This window comes from Ranitomeya variabilis, chromosome 6 (assembly GCF_051348905.1).
Source record: "Ranitomeya variabilis isolate aRanVar5 chromosome 6, aRanVar5.hap1, whole genome shotgun sequence".
Classification (NCBI taxonomy): Eukaryota; Metazoa; Chordata; class Amphibia; order Anura; family Dendrobatidae; genus Ranitomeya; species Ranitomeya variabilis.
The window spans coordinates 419,093,118-419,110,959 of NC_135237.1; positions in this window are offsets into that span (position 1 = coordinate 419,093,118).

The window sequence follows — 17,842 nt, forward strand, 5'->3', positions numbered from 1 at the left end:
GCCACGCAAGAAGGAGATAATAATTTTAACTTGCTGAGCTGAATCTCCAGACGAACGAGGTTTCAAAGATAGAAACAATTTACAATTATTCCTAAAATTCCTAAATTTAAATCGATCTCCAGAGAACAGCTCAGGAATAGGTATCTTAGGCTCTGACATAGGACTGCTAACAACAAAATCCTGAATGCCCTGCACACGTGCAGCAAGCTGATCCACACTAGTAATCAAGGTCTGAACATTCATGTCTGCAGCAAAGCTTCAAGCCACTCAGAGATAAAGGGGAGGAAGAAAAAAAAAAAAAAATCAGAACTTTTTTCTTTTAATCCCACTTCAGCAATGCATTAACTATTTATGGCCTGGCATACTGTTATGATCCCAATGGCAGGGGACCTCAAAGATTACAGCAAAGTCTGCAAAACATAAATACCAGCTCATAGGGAAGTGGTAACTAGGCTGACCATATATCTGATCCTAGCGCAAACACTAACAGCAGCCGGGGAACATGCCTACGTTGATTCTAGATGTCTCGCGCCAGCCGGAGAACTAACTACCCCTATCAGGGAAAATAAGACCTCTCTTGCTTCCAGAGAAAAGACCCCAAAGTAATACAAGCCCCCAACAAATAATAACGGTGAGGTAAGAAGAAAAGACAAACGTAAGAATGAACTAGATTTTGCAAAGAGAGGCCCACTGACTAATAGCAGAATATAGTAAGAAGACTTATATGGTCAGCAAAAAACCCTGCAAAATATCCACGCTGAATATCCAAGAACCCCCAAACCGACTGACGGTGTGGGGGGAGAATATCAGCCCCCCTAGAGCTTCCAGCAATAACAGGAATCACATATTGTACAAGCTGGACAAAAATATGAACAATGCAAATGATCAAGAGTACGAAAGCAGGACTTAGCTTATCTTGCAAAGAACCAGGACCTGAAGACAGGAGCAAACAGAAGTGAACTGATTACAACAATGCCAGGCACTGGACTGAGAATCCAGGAAGTTTAAATAGCAACACCCCAGGCCTAACGAAGCAGGTGAGCACAAACCTGGTAAAAGACAATCCAAGTGCCAAATCACTAGTGACCACAAGAGGGAGCCAAAAAGTATAGTTCACAACAAGTGTTGACCCATTTACCACTCAAACGGTGACTGGTTTGGCAAGCATCACCAGGTGTATTGCGTGTCGGTGGGCGAAAGCAGATGACATAAAATTGCCCTCCGCCCTGAAGTCCACACAAAGCTCCACCATAAAAGTGGATGGGTCTCCTTGAAGGACAATTTGGAGGAAAACGTCGCCGAGTCTAGTGTACCTCCTCCAACTACCACTAGACGTTTTCCCGACCGCTGAGAACACCTGGAGAGAAGGTGTCCTGACTAGGGTTGAGCGAAACGGGTCGATCATTTTCAAAAGTCGCCGACTTTTGGCTAAGTCGGCGTCTCATGAAACCCGATCCGACCCCTGTGCTTGTCGGCCATGCGGTACGCGACTTTCGCGCCAAAGTCGCGTTTCAATGACGTGAAAAGCGCCATTTCTCAGCCAATGAAGGTGAACGCAGAGTGTGGGCAGCGTGATGACATAGGTCCTGGTCCCCACCATCTTAGAGGAGGGCACTGCAGTGATTGGCTTGCTGTCTGCGGCGTCACAGGGGCTATAAAGGGGCGTTCCCGCCGACCGCCATCTTACTGCTGCTGATCTGAGCTTAGGGAGAGGTTGCTGCCGCTTCGTCAGAAGCAGGGATAGCGTTAGGCAGGGTCCACTAACCACCAAACCGCTTGTGCTGTAGCGATTTCCACTGTCCAACACCACCTTCGGTGTGCAGGAACAGTGGAAGCTATTTTTTTTTTTTTCCTCAGCGCTGTAGCTCATTGGGCTGCCCTAGAAGGCTCCGTGATAGCTGTATTGCTGTGTGTACGCCACTGTGGAAACCAACTGCTTTTTTCAAAGCACATATCCTCTTGTTCCTTTCTGCACAGCTATCTTTTTTGTTTGTCCACACTTTTTATTTAATTTGTGCATCAGTCCACTCCTATTGCTGCCTGCCATACCTGGCTTAGATTACTGCAGGGAGATAGTAATTGTAGGACAGTCCCTGTTTTTTTTTTTTTTTTTTTTTTTTTTTTTTTTGTGGGAGATTAAGATTGGCATTTCTGCTACAGTGCCATCCCTGTGTGTGCCATCTCTCACTGAGTGGGCCATAGAAAGCCTATTTATTTTTTCCGTGATTTGTGTTCTAAATTCTACCTCAACACAAAAACACTACATCAATCAGTGGTAGAAAAATATTGGCCTCAGTCAGGGCTTGTGTGCCACTGCTGTGTGTGCTATCTCTCATTCAGTGGGCTATAGAAAGCCTATTTATTTATTTTTATTTTTTTCTTATTATTTGGTTTCTAAAGTCTCCCTGAAAAAAAAAAAAAAAAAAAAAACAGTGGGAGAGTAATATTGCCCTTTCAGCTTGTGTGCCAGTCTTGACTCCTGGGTGTGCCACCTCTCTCTCATTCAGTGGGCCATAGAAAGGCTATTTATTTTTTTGTTTTTTTTAATATTATTTGGTTTCTAAAGTCTCCCTGAAAATAAAAGAAAAAAAACTTAAAAAAACAGTGGGAGAGTAATATTGCCCTTTCAGCTTGTGCGCCAGTCTTGACTCCTGGGTGTGCCACCTCTCTCTCTCTAATTGTGGGCCACAGAAAGCCTTTTTTTTTGTTGTTTTTTTAATATTATTTGGTTTCTAAAGTCTCCCTTAAAAAACAAAAAATACATAAAAAAACAGTGGGAGAGTAATATTGCCCTTTCAGCTTGTGTGCCAGTCTTGACTCCTGGGTGTGCCACCTCTCTCTCTCATTCAGTGGGCCATAGAAAGCCTATTTATTTTTTTGGTTTTTTTAATATTATTTGGTTTCTAAAGTCTCCCTGAAAAAAAAAAAAACATAAAAAAACAGTGGGAGAGTAATATTGCCCTTTCAGCTTGTGTGCCAGTCTTGACTCCTGGGTGTGCCACCTCTCTCCCTCTCATTCAGTGGGCCATAGAAAGCCTATTTATTTTTTTTAAAAAATATTATTGGGTTTCTAAAGTCTCCCTTAAAAAACAAAAAATACATAAAAAAACAGTGGGAGAGTAATATTGCCCTTTCAGCTTGTGTGCCAGTCTTGACTCCTGGGTGTGCCACCTCTCTCATTCAGTGGGCCATAGAAAGCATTTTTTTTTTTCCTTGATTTGTGTTCTAAAATCTACCTCAACACAAAAACACTACATCAATCAGTGGGAGAAAAATATTGGCCTCAGTCAGGGCTTGTGTGCCACTGCTGTGTGTGCTATCTCTCATTCAGTGGGCTATAGAAAGCCTATTTATTTATTTATTTATTTATTTTCTTATTATTTGGTTTCTAAAGTCTCCCTGAAAAAAAAAAAAAAAAAAAAAAAAAACAGTGGGAGAGTAATATTGCCCTTTCAGCTTGTGTGCCAGTCTTGACTCCTGGGTGTGCCACCTCTCTCTCTCATTCAGTGGGCCATAGAAAGCCTATTTATTTTTTTGGTTTTTTTAATATTATTTGGTTTCTAAAGTCTCCCTGAAAAAAAAAAACATAAAAAAACAGTGGGAGAGTAATATTGCCCTTTCAGCTTGTGTGCCAGTCTTGACACCTGGGTGTGCCACCTCTCTCTCTCATTCAGTGGGCCATAGAAAGCCTATTTATTTTTTTGTTTTTTTTAATATTATTTGGTTTCTAAAGTCTCCCTTAAAAAACAAAAAAAACATAAAAAAACAGTGGGAGAGTAATATTGCCCTTTCAGCTTGTGTGCCAGTCTTGACTCCTGGGTGTGCCACCTCTCTCATTCAGTGGGCCATAGAAAGCCTATTTATTTTTTTTTTTAAATATTATTGGGTTTCTAAAGTCTCCCTTAAAAAACAAAAAATACATAAAAAAACAGTGGGAGAGTAATATTGCCCTTTCAGCTTGTGTGCCAGTCTTGACTCCTGGGTGTGCCACCTCTCTCTCTCATTCAGTGGGCCATAGAAAGGCTATTTATTTTTTTGGTTTTTTTAATATTATTTGGTTTCTAAAGTCTCCCTGAAAACAAAAAAAAACATAAAAAAACAGTGGGAGAGTAATATTGCCCTTTCAGCTTGTGTGCCAGTCTTGACTCCTGGGTGTGCCACCTCTCTCTCTCATTCAGTGGGCCATAGAAAGCATTTTTTTTTTTTCCTTGATTTGTGTTCTAAAATCTACCTCAACACAAAAACACTACATCAATCAGTGGGAGAAAAATATTGGCCTCAGTCAGGGCTTGTGTGCCACTGCTGTGTGTGCTATCTCTCATTCAGTGGGCTATAGAAAGCCTATTTATTTATTTATTTTTTTTCTTATTATTTGGTTTCTAAAGTCTCCCTGAAAAAAAAAAAAACATAAAAAAACAGTGGGAGAGTAATATTGCCCTTTCAGCTTGTGTGCCAGTCTTGACTCCTGGGTGTGCCACCTCTCTCATTCAGTGGGCCATAGAAAGGCTATTTATTTTTTTGTTTTTTTTAATATTATTTGGTTTCTAAAGTCTCCCTGAAAAAAAAAAAAAACATAAAAAAACAGTGGGAGAGTAATATTGCCCTTTCAGCTTGTGTGCCAGTCTTGACTCCTGGGTGTGCCACCTCTCTCCCTCTCATTCAGTGGGCCATAGAAAACCTATTTATTTTTTTTTTTAAATATTATTGGGTTTCTAAAGTCTCCCTTAAAAAACAAAAAATACATAAAAAAACAGTGGGAGAGTAATATTGCCCTTTCAGCTTGTGTGCCAGTCTTGACTCCTGGGTGTGCCACCTCTCTCTCTCATTCAGTGGGCCATAGAAAGCATTTTTTTTTTCCTTGATTTGTGTTCTAAAATCTACCTCAACACAAAAACACTACATCAATCAGTGGGAGAAAAATATTGGCCTCAGTCAGGGCTTGTGTGCCACTGCTGTGTGTGCTATCTCTCATTCAGTGGGCTATAGAAAGCCTATTTATTTATTTATTTTTTTTCTTATTATTTGGTTTCTAAAGTCTCCCTGAAAAAAAAAAAACATAAAAAAACAGTGGGAGAGTAATATTGCCCTTTCAGCTTGTGTGCCAGTCTTGACTCCTGGGTGTGCCACCTCTCTCTCATTCAGTGGGCCATAGAAAGGCTATTTATTTTTTTGGTTTTTTTAATAATATTTGGTTTCTAAAGTCTCCCTGAAAATAAAAGAAAAAAAACTTAAAAAAACAGTGGGAGAGTAATATTGCCCTTTCAGCTTGTGCGCCAGTCTTGACTCCTGGGTGTGCCACCTCTCTCTCTCATTCAGTGGGCCATAGAAAGCCTATTTATTTTTTTGTTTTTTTTAATATTATTTGGTTTCTAAAGTCTCCCTTAAAAAACAAAAAATACATAAAAAAACAGTGGGAGAGTAATATTGCCCTTTCAGCTTGTGTGCCAGTCTTGACTCCTGGGTGTGCCACCTCTCTCTCTCATTCAGTGGGCCATAGAAAGGCTATTTATTTTTTTGGTTTTTTTAATATTATTTGGTTTCTAAAGTCTCCCTTAAAAAACAAAAAATACATAAAAAAACAGTGGGAGAGTAATATTGCCCTTTCAGCTTGTGTGCCAGTCTTGACTCCTGGGTGTGCCACCTCTCTCTCTCATTCAGTGGGCCATAGAAAGCCTATTTATTTTTTTGGTTTTTTTAATATTATTTGGTTTCTAAAGTCTCCCTTAAAAAACAAAAAAAACATAAAAAAACAGTGGGAGAGTAATATTGCCCTTTCAGCTTGTGTGCCAGTCTTGACTCCTGGGTGTGCCACCTCTCTCTCTCATTCAGTGGGCCATAGAAAGCCTATTTATTTTTTTGGTTTTTTTAATATTATTTGGTTTCTAAAGTCTCCCTGAAAACAAAAAAAACATAAAAAAAACAGTGGGAGAGTAATATTGCCCTTTCAGCTTGTGTGCCAGTCTTGACTCCTGGGTGTGCCACCTCTCTCTCTCATTCAGTGGGCCATAGAAAGCATTTTTTTTTTTCCTTGATTTGTGTTCTAAAATCTACCTCAACACAAAAACACTACATCAATCAGTGGGAGAAAAATATTGGCCTCAGTCAGGGCTTGTGTGCCACTGCTGTGTGTGCTATCTCTCATTCAGTGGGCTATAGAAAGCCTATTTATTTATTTATTTTTTTTCTTATTATTTGGTTTCTAAAGTCTCCCTGAAAAAAAAAAAAACATAAAAAAACAGTGGGAGAGTAATATTGCCCTTTCAGCTTGTGTGCCAGTCTTGACTCCTGGGTGTGCCACCTCTCTCATTCAGTGGGCCATAGAAAGGCTATTTATTTTTTTGGTTTTTTTAATATTATTTGGTTTCTAAAGTCTCCCTGAAAAAAAAAAAACATAAAAAAACAGTGGGAGAGTAATATTGCCCTTTCAGCTTGTGTGCCAGTCTTGACTCCTGGGTGTGCCACCTCTCTCCCTCTCATTCAGTGGGCCATAGAAAGCCTATTTATTTTTTTTTTTAAATATTATTGGGTTTCTAAAGTCTCCCTTAAAAAACAAAAAATACATAAAAAAACAGTGGGAGAGTAATATTGCCCTTTCAGCTTGTGTGCCAGTCTTGACTCCTGGGTGTGCCACCTCTCTCTCTCATTCAGTGGGCCATAGAAAGCATTTTTTTTTTCCTTGATTTGTGTTCTAAAATCTACCTCAACACAAAAACACTACATCAATCAGTGGGAGAAAAATATTGGCCTCAGTCAGGGCTTGTGTGCCACTGCTGTGTGTGCTATCTCTCATTCAGTGGGCTATAGAAAGCCTATTTATTTATTTATTTTTTTTCTTATTATTTGGTTTCTAAAGTCTCCCTGAAAAAAAAAAAACATAAAAAAACAGTGGGAGAGTAATATTGCCCTTTCAGCTTGTGTGCCAGTCTTGACTCCTGGGTGTGCCACCTCTCTCTCATTCAGTGGGCCATAGAAAGGCTATTTATTTTTTTGGTTTTTTTAATAATATTTGGTTTCTAAAGTCTCCCTGAAAATAAAAGAAAAAAAACTTAAAAAAACAGTGGGAGAGTAATATTGCCCTTTCAGCTTGTGCGCCAGTCTTGACTCCTGGGTGTGCCACCTCTCTCTCTCATTCAGTGGGCCATAGAAAGCCTATTTATTTTTTTGGTTTTTTTAATATTATTTGGTTTCTAAAGTCTCCCTTAAAAAACAAAAAATACATAAAAAAACAGTGGGAGAGTAATATTGCCCTTTCAGCTTGTGTGCCAGTCTTGACTCCTGGGTGTGCCACCTCTCTCTCTCATTCAGTGGGCCATAGAAAGGCTATTTATTTTTTTGGTTTTTTTAATATTATTTGGTTTCTAAAGTCTCCCTTAAAAAACAAAAAATACATAAAAAAACAGTGGGAGAGTAATATTGCCCTTTCAGCTTGTGTGCCAGTCTTGACTCCTGGGTGTGCCACCTCTCTCTCTCATTCAGTGGGCCATAGAAAGCCTATTTATTTTTTTGGTTTTTTTAATATTATTTGGTTTCTAAAGTCTCCCTGAGAAAAAAAAAAAATAAATTAGGTGGGAGATTAATATTGACATTAGTGCTTGAGTGACAGTCCTGCCTGTGTGTCATCTCTGTGATTTTGTGCCACAGAAAACAGAGTGTGTAACATTGTGCCTGATTTTCCTTGTGGTCTCACCAACCTGTTAAGGGATATTGAAATCATACTGAAGTTATAGCTCACCGTGTAAGTTGTTTGACAGCAACAAATAAAGTTACTTTGGTTAAGATTTTAAAACAATGAGGAAGTCTGGTGCAAGAGGTCGTCGTGGGCGTTCATTGTCAGCTGGTAATGATGGTAGTGGTAGTGGAGCATCAGGTGGTCGTGGGGATAAAAATATTCCACCTAAGTCTGGAGCTGTGGAGCCAGTTTCGTCGTCAGGCTACACAAGGCCTCGAACGCTCTCTTTTCTGGGAGTAGGAAAACCGCTTTTAAAGGCGGAGCAGCAACAGCAAGTTTTGGCTTACATTGCAGACTCAGCCTCTAGCTCTTTTGCCTCCTCTTCCGAAACTGGTAAATGTAAAAGCAGCGCGTCGCTTGTGGATGTTCACGGTCAGGGACAAGTCGCTTCCTTGTCCTCCTCAGCAAAAACTACAACAAGAGAGAAGGATGCAGCAGGCGACACAACGGGTCACTCCATGGAGCTCTTTACACATACCGTCCCTGGCTTAGAAAGTGAAACATTTAACAGGCCATGCCCATTACAAGTATATTCTGACATGGAGTGCACTGATGCACAGCCACAGCCAGAGTACTATGCTGCTCCTTTGACTCAGACCACCACATTGCCCTCTCAGGGTACAGATCCACAATCAGACCCTGATGAGACTATGTTGCCCCGCCACGAACGCTATACCACCGACCGACACAGTGACACAGACGAAGTTGCACACGAGCTCGAAGAGGAGGTAATAGATGACCCAGTTATTGACCCCGATTGGCAGCCATTGGGGGAACAGGGTGCAGGCGGCAGTAGTTCAGAAGCGGAGGTGGAGGAGGGGCCGCAGCAGGCATCAACATCGCAACAGGTTCCATCTGCCGGGCCCGTATCTGGCCCAAAACGCGTGTCAAAGCCAAAACCTGTTGGAGGACAGCGTGGCCATCCGGTTAAAGCTCAGTCTGCAATCCCTGAAAAGGGATCCGAGTCTAGGAAGAGTGCAGTCTGGCATTTTTTTAAACAACATCCAACTGATCAGCGCAAAGTCATCTGTCAAAAATGTTCAACTAGCTTAAGCAGAGGTCAGAATCTGAAAAGTCTAAATACTAGTTGCATGCATAGACACTTAACCACCATGCATTTTCAAGCCTGGACTAACTACCAAACGTCCCTTAAGGTTGTAGCACCCTCGGCCAATGAAGCTAGTCAGCAACGCAACATCCCTTCCGTCACTGTAAGGCCACCATTTTCCGCACCACCGGCAGTATCTGTGCAGGTTTCTTTGCCAGCCAAAAGCAGTCAGGGTCAGGGAACCACCAGTTTTGTAGGAGGAAATATTGCATCTAGGGCACCGGCGGAAACAATACCGTCTCCAACCGTCTCTCAGTCTGCCATGTACACCGGCACACCCGAAAGTTCCACGATCTCCAGCTCTCCAGTCCAGCTCACCCTACATGAGACTCTGGTTAGAAAAAGGAAGTACTTATCCTCGCATCCGCGTACACAGGGTTTTAACGCCCACATAGCTAGACTAATCTCGTTAGAGATGATGCCCTACCGGTTAGTTGAAAGCGAAGCTTTCAAAGCCCTGATGGAGTACGCTGAACCACGATACGAGCTACCCAGTCGACACTTTTTTTCCAGAAAAGCCATCCCAGCCCTGCACCAGCATGTTAAACAGCGCATCGTCCATGCACTCAGGCAATCTGTGAGTACAAAGGTGCACCTGACTACAGATGCATGGACCAGTAGGCATGGCCAGGGACGTTATGTGTCCATCACGGCACACTGGGTGAATGTGGTGGATGCAGGGTCCACAGGCGACATCAATTTAGGGACAGTTGTGCCTAGCCCACGGTCTAGGAAACAGTTGGCTGTAGGCGTTCGCACCCCCTCCTCCTCCTCCTCCTCGTCCTCCTGCAGAAGCTACAGCTCTTCCACAGAACGCAGTCTGCCAACCACTCTATCGGCAGATGACACTGTTGCACACCAGTTGTCCCATTATGGGCCAGCTACTGCCAAGCGTCAGCAGGCTGTATTGGCTATGAAGTGTTTGGGCGACAACAGACACACCACGGAAGTTTTATCCGAGTTCTTGCAACAAGAAACGCAGTCGTGGCTGGGCACAGTAGATCTTGAGGCAGGCAAGGTAGTGAGTGATAACGGAAGGAATTTCATGGCTGCCATCTCCCTTTCCCAACTGAAACACATTCCTTGCCTGGCTCACACCTTAAACCTGGTGGTGCAGTGCTTATTGAAAACTTATCCTGGGTTCTCCGACCTGCTCCTCAAAGTGCGTGCACTTTGCTCACATATCTGACGTTCGCCTGTACACGCCAGCCGTATGCAGACCTATCAGCGGTCTTTGAACCTTCCCCAGCATCGCCTCATCATAGACGTTGCAACAAGGTGGAACTCAACACTGCACATGCTTCAGAGACTGTGCGAACAGAGGCGTGCTGTTATTTATTTGTGGGAGGATACACGGGCAGGCAGTAGGATGGCAGACATGGAGTTGTCAGGTGTGCAGTGGTCTAAGATACAAGACATGTGTCAAGTCCTTCAGTGTTTTGAGGAATGCACACGGCTGGTTAGTGCAGACAACGCCGTAATAAGCATGAGCATCCCCCTAATGCGTCTGCTGATGCAAAGTTTGACGCACATAAAGGAGCAGGCGTCTGCACCAGAGGAAGAGGAAAGCCTTGATGACAGTCAGCCATTGTCTGGTCAGGGCAGTGTACAGGACGAGGTAGCGGGCGAAGAGGAGGTGGAGGACGAGGAGGATGATGGGGATGAGTATATTTTTAATGCCGAACCTTTCCCGGGGGCACAGGAAATTGGTTGCGTGTCACGGCCGGGTTCTGGTTTTTTGAGGGACACAAGTGACGTAGATTTGCCTGCAACTGCCCCTCAACCAATCACAACCGGAGATTTGACAACTGGAACTTTGGCCCACATGGCGGATTATGCCTTACGTATCCTAAAAAGGGACACACGCATTACGAAAATGATGAACGATGACGATTACTGGTTGGCCTGCCTCCTTGATCCACGCTATAAAGGCAAATTGCAAAATATTATGCCACATGAGAACTTGGAACTAATATTAGCAACCAAACAATCAACTCTTGTTGACCGTTTGCTTCAGGCATTCCCAGCACACAGCGCACGTGATCGTTCTCACACGAGCTCCAGGGGGCAGCAGACTAGGAGTGTTAGGGGTGCACACATCAGAAGTGGCGTTGGACAGAGGGGTTTTCTGACCAGGTTGTGGAGTGATTTTGCTATGACCGCAGACAGGACAGGTACTGCTGCATCAATTGAAAGTGACAGGAGACAACATTTGTCCAGTATGGTTACTAACTATTTTTCATCCCTTATCGATGTTCTCCCTCAACCGTCATTCCCATTTGATTACTGGGCCTCCAAATTAGACACCTGGCCAGAATTGGCAGAATATGCATTGCAGGAGCTTGCTTGCCCGGCAGCAAGTGTCCTATCAGAAAGAGTATTCAGTGCTGCAGGTTCAATATTAACCGAAAAAAGGACTCGTCTGGCTACCCAAAATGTTGACGATCTAACATTCATTAAAATGAACCACAACTGGATTTCGAAATCTTTTGCCCCACCTTGCCCGGCCTACACCTAGCTTTCCTATGAAAAGCTCTTGCCTGTGAATTACTTTTCTAATGTCTAATTTGCTGCAGCTGATTGTACAGCATACGACATGTTTACACCTCCCTAAATGGCAAAACTCCCCACACGGGGCCGTGGTATCGCGACTTGGCGCAAGCACCCGTGAGACTGCTGTTTGTCTGAAGAGGTGTGTGTGCTCGCTTTTGGTTGACAGCATTGCTACTGGGTCCCTCATAGTACAATGTAGTGTCTCTGGCGGTGGTGGTGCGCACCCAACGTCAGACACACCGTTGTAACATGAGGGGCCCTGGGGCGGTCCCGCCGGCCTCAAGAGAGTTCCCCCCTACCCCAGCTCAAAATGTGCTCTACCACGTGCAAAATTATGTCGCACAGCTCCACCAATCTTTAGTCTATTCGCTGACATCATTCAATGTCTGGCACTGACAATACAAATTTGTAGACATCTATGATGCAACTTAAAGTAGTCTGTGTCTGTGTCCTATATTGGCACCATTAAATAGTTACTGCCAAATTACTATGTCAGAAACTCAGTAGATGAGCCCACCCCTGTACCTAAGTATGCCACCTTTTTTTTTGTTTTGGTTGTTTTGCGAGACATTAACATCTATTTATATTTTGGGAGTACTGGGACAGACACTCCTTGCACTACTCCTCCACTCACCGCCAAGCTGCCTGTGTATCCATGTAACCGCTGTAAAGCTGCCATGAGCCTATTGTTTGTTATTTTAGGCCTTTGATAGCCTGTCTGCGGTCCCTACTTTAAATACTCCTCCACTGACCACCAAGCTGCCTGTGTATCCATGTAACCGATGTAAAACTGCCATGAGCCTATTGTTTGTTATTTTAGGCCTTTGATAGCCTGTCTGCGGTCCCTACTTTAAATACTCCTCCACTCACCACCAAGCTGCCTGTGTATCCATGTAACCGCTGTAAAGCTGCCATGAGCCTATTGTTTGTTATTTTAGGCCTTTGATAGCCTGTCTGCGGTCCCTACTTTAAATACTCCTCCACTCATCACCAGCTGCCTGCCCGTGTATCCATGTAACCGCTGTAAAACTGCCATGAGCCTATTGTTTGTTATTTTAGGCCTTTGATAGCCTGTCTGCGGTCCCTACTTTAAATACTCCTCCACTCACCACCAAGCTGCCTGTGTATCCATGTAACCGCTGTAAAGCTGCCATGAGCCTATTGTTTGTTATTTTAGGCCTTTGATAGCCTGTCTGCGGTCCCTACTTTAAATACTCCTCCACTCATCACCAGCTGCCTGCCCGTGTATCCATGTAACCGCTGTAAAACTGCCATGAGCCTATTGTTTGTTATTTTAGGCCTTTGATAGCCTGTCTGCGGTCCCTACTTTAAATACTCCTCCACTCACCACCAAGCTGCCTGTGTATCCATGTAACCGCTGTAAAGCTGCCATGAGCCTATTGTTTGTTATTTTAGGCCTTTGATAGCCTGTCTGCGGTCCCTACTTTAAATACTCCTCCACTCATCACCAGCTGCCTGCCCGTGTATCCATGTAACCGCTGTAAAACTGCCATGAGCCTATTATTTGTTATTTTAGGCCTTTGATAGCCTGTCTGCGGTCCCTACTTTAAATACTCCTCCACTCACCACCAAGCTGCCTGTGTATCCATGTAACCGCTGTAAAACTGCCATGAGCCTATTGTTTGTTATTTTAGGCCTTTGATAGCCTGTCTGCGGTCCCTACTTTAAATACTCCTCCACTCACCACCAAGCTGCCTGTGTATCCATATAACCGATGTAAAACAGCCATGAGCCTATTGTTTGTTATTTTAGGCCTTTGATAGCCTGTCTGCGGTCCCTACTTTAAATACTCCTCCACTCATCACCAGCTGCCTGCCCGTGTATCCATGTAACCGCTGTAAAACTGCCATGAGCCTATTGTTTGTTATTTTAGGCCTTTGATAGCCGGTCTGTGGTCCCTACTTTAAATACTCCTCCACTCACCACCAAGCTGCCTGCCCGTGTATCCATGTAACCGCTGTAAAGCTGCCATGAGCCTATTGTTTGTTATTTTAGGCCTTTGATAGCCTGTCTGCGGTCCCTAATTTAAATACTCCTCCACTCACCACCAAGCTGCCTGTGTATCCATGTAACCGATGTAAAGCTGCCATGAGCCTATTGTTTGTTATTTTAGGCCTTTGATAGCCTGTCTGCGGTCCCTACTTTAAATACTCCTCCACTCATCACCAGCTGCCTGCCCGTGTATCCATGTAACCGCTGTAAAACTGCCATGAGCCTATTGTTTGTTATTTTAGGCCTTTGATAGCCTGTCTGCGGTCCCTACTTTAAATACTCCTCCACTCACCACCAAGCTGCCTGTGTATCCATGTAACCGCTGTAAAGCTGCCATGAGCCTATTGTTTGTTATTTTAGGCCTTTGATAGCCTGTCTGCGGTCCCTACTTTAAATACTCCTCCACTCATCACCAGCTGCCTGCCCGTGTATCCATGTAACCGCTGTAAAACTGCCATGAGCCTATTGTTTGTTATTTTAGGCCTTTGATAGCCTGTCTGCGGTCCCTACTTTAAATACTCCTCCACTCACCACCAAGCTGCCTGTGTATCCATGTATCCGCTGTAAAGCTGCCATGAGCCTATTGTTTGTTATTTTAGGCCTTTGATAGCCTGTCTGCGGTCCCTACTTTAAATACTCCTCCACTCATCACCAGCTGCCTGCCCGTGTATCCATGTAACCGCTGTAAAACTGCCATGAGCCTATTGTTTGTTATTTTAGGCCTTTGATAGCCTGTCTGCGGTCCCTACTTTAAATACTCCTCCACTCACCACCAAGCTGCCTGTGTATCCATGTAACCGCTGTAAAACTGCCATGAGCCTATTGTTTGTTATTTTAGGCCTTTGATAGCCTGTCTGCGGTCCCTACTTTAAATACTCCTCCACTCACCACCAAGCTGCCTGTGTATCCATATAACCGATGTAAAACAGCCATGAGCCTATTGTTTGTTATTTTAGGCCTTTGATAGCCTGTCTGCAGTCCCTACTTTAAATACTCCTCCACTCATCACCAGCTGCCTGCCCGTGTATCCATGTAACCGCTGTAAAACTGCCATGAGCCTATTGTTTGTTATTTTAGGCCTTTGATAGCCTGTCTGCGGTCCCTACTTTAAATACTCCTCCACTCACCACCAAGCTGCCTGTGTATCCATGTAACCGCTGTAAAGCTGCCATGAGCCTATTGTTTGTTATTTTAGGCCTTTGATAGCCTGTCTGCGGTCCCTACTTTAAATACTCCTCCACTCATCACCAGCTGCCTGCCCGTGTATCCATGTAACCGCTGTAAAACTGCCATGAGCCTATTGTTTGTTATTTTAGGCCTTTGATAGCCTGTCTGCGGTCCCTACTTTAAATACTCCTCCACTCACCACCAAGCTGCCTGTGTATCCATGTAACCGCTGTAAAGCTGCCATGAGCCTATTGTTTGTTATTTTAGGCCTTTGATAGCCTGTCTGCGGTCCCTACTTTAAATACTCCTCCACTCATCACCAGCTGCCTGCCCGTGTATCCATGTAACCGCTGTAAAACTGCCATGAGCCTATTGTTTGTTATTTTAGGCCTTTGATAGCCTGTCTGCGGTCCCTACTTTAAATACTCCTCCACTCACCACCAAGCTGCCTGTGTATCCATGTAACCGCTGTAAAGCTGCCATGAGCCTATTGTTTGTTATTTTAGGCCTTTGATAGCCTGTCTGCGGTCCCTACTTTAAATACTCCTCCACTCACCACCAAGCTGCCTGTGTATCCATATAACCGATGTAAAACAGCCATGAGCCTATTGTTTGTTATTTTAGGCCTTTGATAGCCTGTCTGCGGTCCCTACTTTAAATACTCCTCCACTCATCACCAGCTGCCTGCCCGTGTATCCATGTAACCGCTGTAAAACTGCCATGAGCCTATTGTTTGTTATTTTAGGCCTTTGATAGCCTGTCTGCGGTCCCTACTTTAAATACTCCTCCACTCACCACCAAGCTGCCTGCCCGTGTATCCATGTAACCGCTGTAAAGCTGCCATGAGCCTATTGTTTGTTATTTTAGGCCTTTGATAGCCTGTCTGCGGTCCCTACTTTAAATACTCCTCCACTCACCACCAAGCTGCCTGTGTATCCATGTAACCGATGTAAAACTGCAGTATTTTGCTTATAAAAAAGAAAATACTGGAGAGATATCAAATGCAGACATTTTAACATTAAAAACAAAAACACATACAACAAAAAACTGGTACAGTACAAAAATTGGCCACCAGCTACAAAAACTTGCTCCTGCAAGTAGTTAACTGAAAGGTTTTTTTCCATTGAAAACACAGATATGGCATCCACCGAGTGTTGTCCTGTCGCGTCTTCTTTATATTATTGCCAAGAAGCTGCAACTGAATAAAGCTGAGCTTCTACCTTCTGCCTCTTATTAACTGCTTTTTTTAAAAAAAATTGTCCACCAGCTACAAAAACTTTCTCCTGCAAGTAGTTAACTGAAAGGTTTTTTTCCATTGAAAACACAGATATGGCATCCACCGAGTGTTGTCCTGTCGCGTCTTCTTTATATTATTGCCAAGAAGCTGCAACTGAATAAAGCTGAGCTTCTACCTTCTGCCTCTTATTAACTGCTTTTTTAAAAAAAAATTGTCCACCAGCTACAAAAACTTGCTCCTGCAAGTAGTTAACTGAAAGGTTTTTTTCCATTGAAAACACAGATATGGCATCCACCGAGTGTTGTCCTGTCGCGTCTTCTTTATATTATTGCCAAGAAGCTGCAACTGAATAAAGCTGAGCTTCTACCTTCTGCCTCTTATTAACTGCTGTTTTTTTTAAAAATTGGCTGTTCCGGCCTACTAAAGGTGTCTGTCTGCCCCTGCCTGGTGTTGTCCTCAACTGAATAAAGCTGAGCTTCAACCTTCAGTTCCAAATTACCATTTTTAAAAATGCAATTGGCTGTTCCGGCCTACTAAAGGTGTCTGTCTGCCCCTGCCTGGTGTTGTCCTCAACTGAATAAAGCTGAGCTTCTACCTTCTGCCTCTTACTAACTGCTGTTTTTTTAAAAAAATTGGCTGTTCCGGCCTACTAAAGGTGAATGTCTGCCCCTGCCTGGTGTTGTCCTCAACTGAATAAAGCTGAGCTTCTACCTTCTGCCTCTTACTAACTGCTGTTTTTTTTAAAAAATTGGCTGTTCCGGCCTACTAAAGGTGAATGTCTGCCCCTGCCTGGTGTTGTCCTCAACTGAATAAAGCTGAGCTTCAACCTTCAGTTCCAAATTACCATTTTTAAAAATGCAATTGGCTGTTCCGGCCTACTAAAGGTGTCTGTCTGCCCCTGCCTGGTGTTGTCCTCAACTGAATAAAGCTGAGCTTCTACCTTCTGCCTCTTACTAACTGCTGTTTTTTAAAAAAATTGGCTGTTCCGGCCTACTAAAGGTGAATGTCTGCCCCTGCCTGGTGTTGTCCTCAACTGAATAAAGCTGAGCTTCAACCTTCAGTTCCAAATTACCATTTTTAAAAATGCAATTGGCTGTTCCGGCCTACTAAAGGTGAATGTCTGCCCCTGCCTGGTGTTGTCCTCAACTGAATAAAGCTGAGCTTCTAACTTCTGTTCCAAATTACCATTTTTAAAAATGCAATTGGCTGTTCCGGCCTACTAAAGGTGAATGTCTGCCCCTGCCTGGTGTTGTCCTCAACTGAGTAAAGCTGAGCTTCTACCTTCTGTTCCAAATTACCATTTTTAAAAATGCCATTGGCTGTTCCGGCCTACTAAAGGTGTCTGTCTGCCCCTGCCTGGTGTTGTCCTCAACTGAATAAAGCTGAGCTACAACCTTCAGTTCCAAATTACCATTTTTAAAAATGCAATTGGCTGTTCCGGCCTACTAAAGGTGTCTGTCTGCCCCTGCCTGGTGTTGTCCTCAACTGAATAAAGCTGAGCTTCTACCTTCTGCCTCTTACTAACTGCTGTTTTTTTAAAAAATTGGCTGTTCCGGCCTACTAAAGGTGTCTGTCTGCCCCTGCCTGGTGTTGTCCTCAACTGAATAAAGCTGAGCTTCAACCTTCAGTTCCAAATTACCATTTTTAAAAATGCAATTGGCTGTTCCGGCCTACTTAAGGTGTCTGTCTGCCCCTGCCTGGTGTTGTCCTCAACTGAATAAAGCTGAGCTTCTACCTTCTGCCTCTTACTAACTGCTGTTTTTTTTAAAAATTGGCTGTTCCGGCCTACTAAAGGTGAATGTCTGCCCCTGCCTGGTGTTGTCCTCAACTGAATAAAGCTGAGCTTCTACCTTCTGCCTCTTACTAACTGCTGTTTTTTTAAAAAATTGGCTGTTCCGGCCTACTAAAGGTGTCTGTCTGCCCCTGCCTGGTGTTGTCCTCAACTGAATAAAGCTGAGTTTCAACCTTCAGTTCCAAATTACCATTTTTAAAAATGCAATTGGCTGTTCCGGCCTACTAAAGGTGTCTGTCTGCC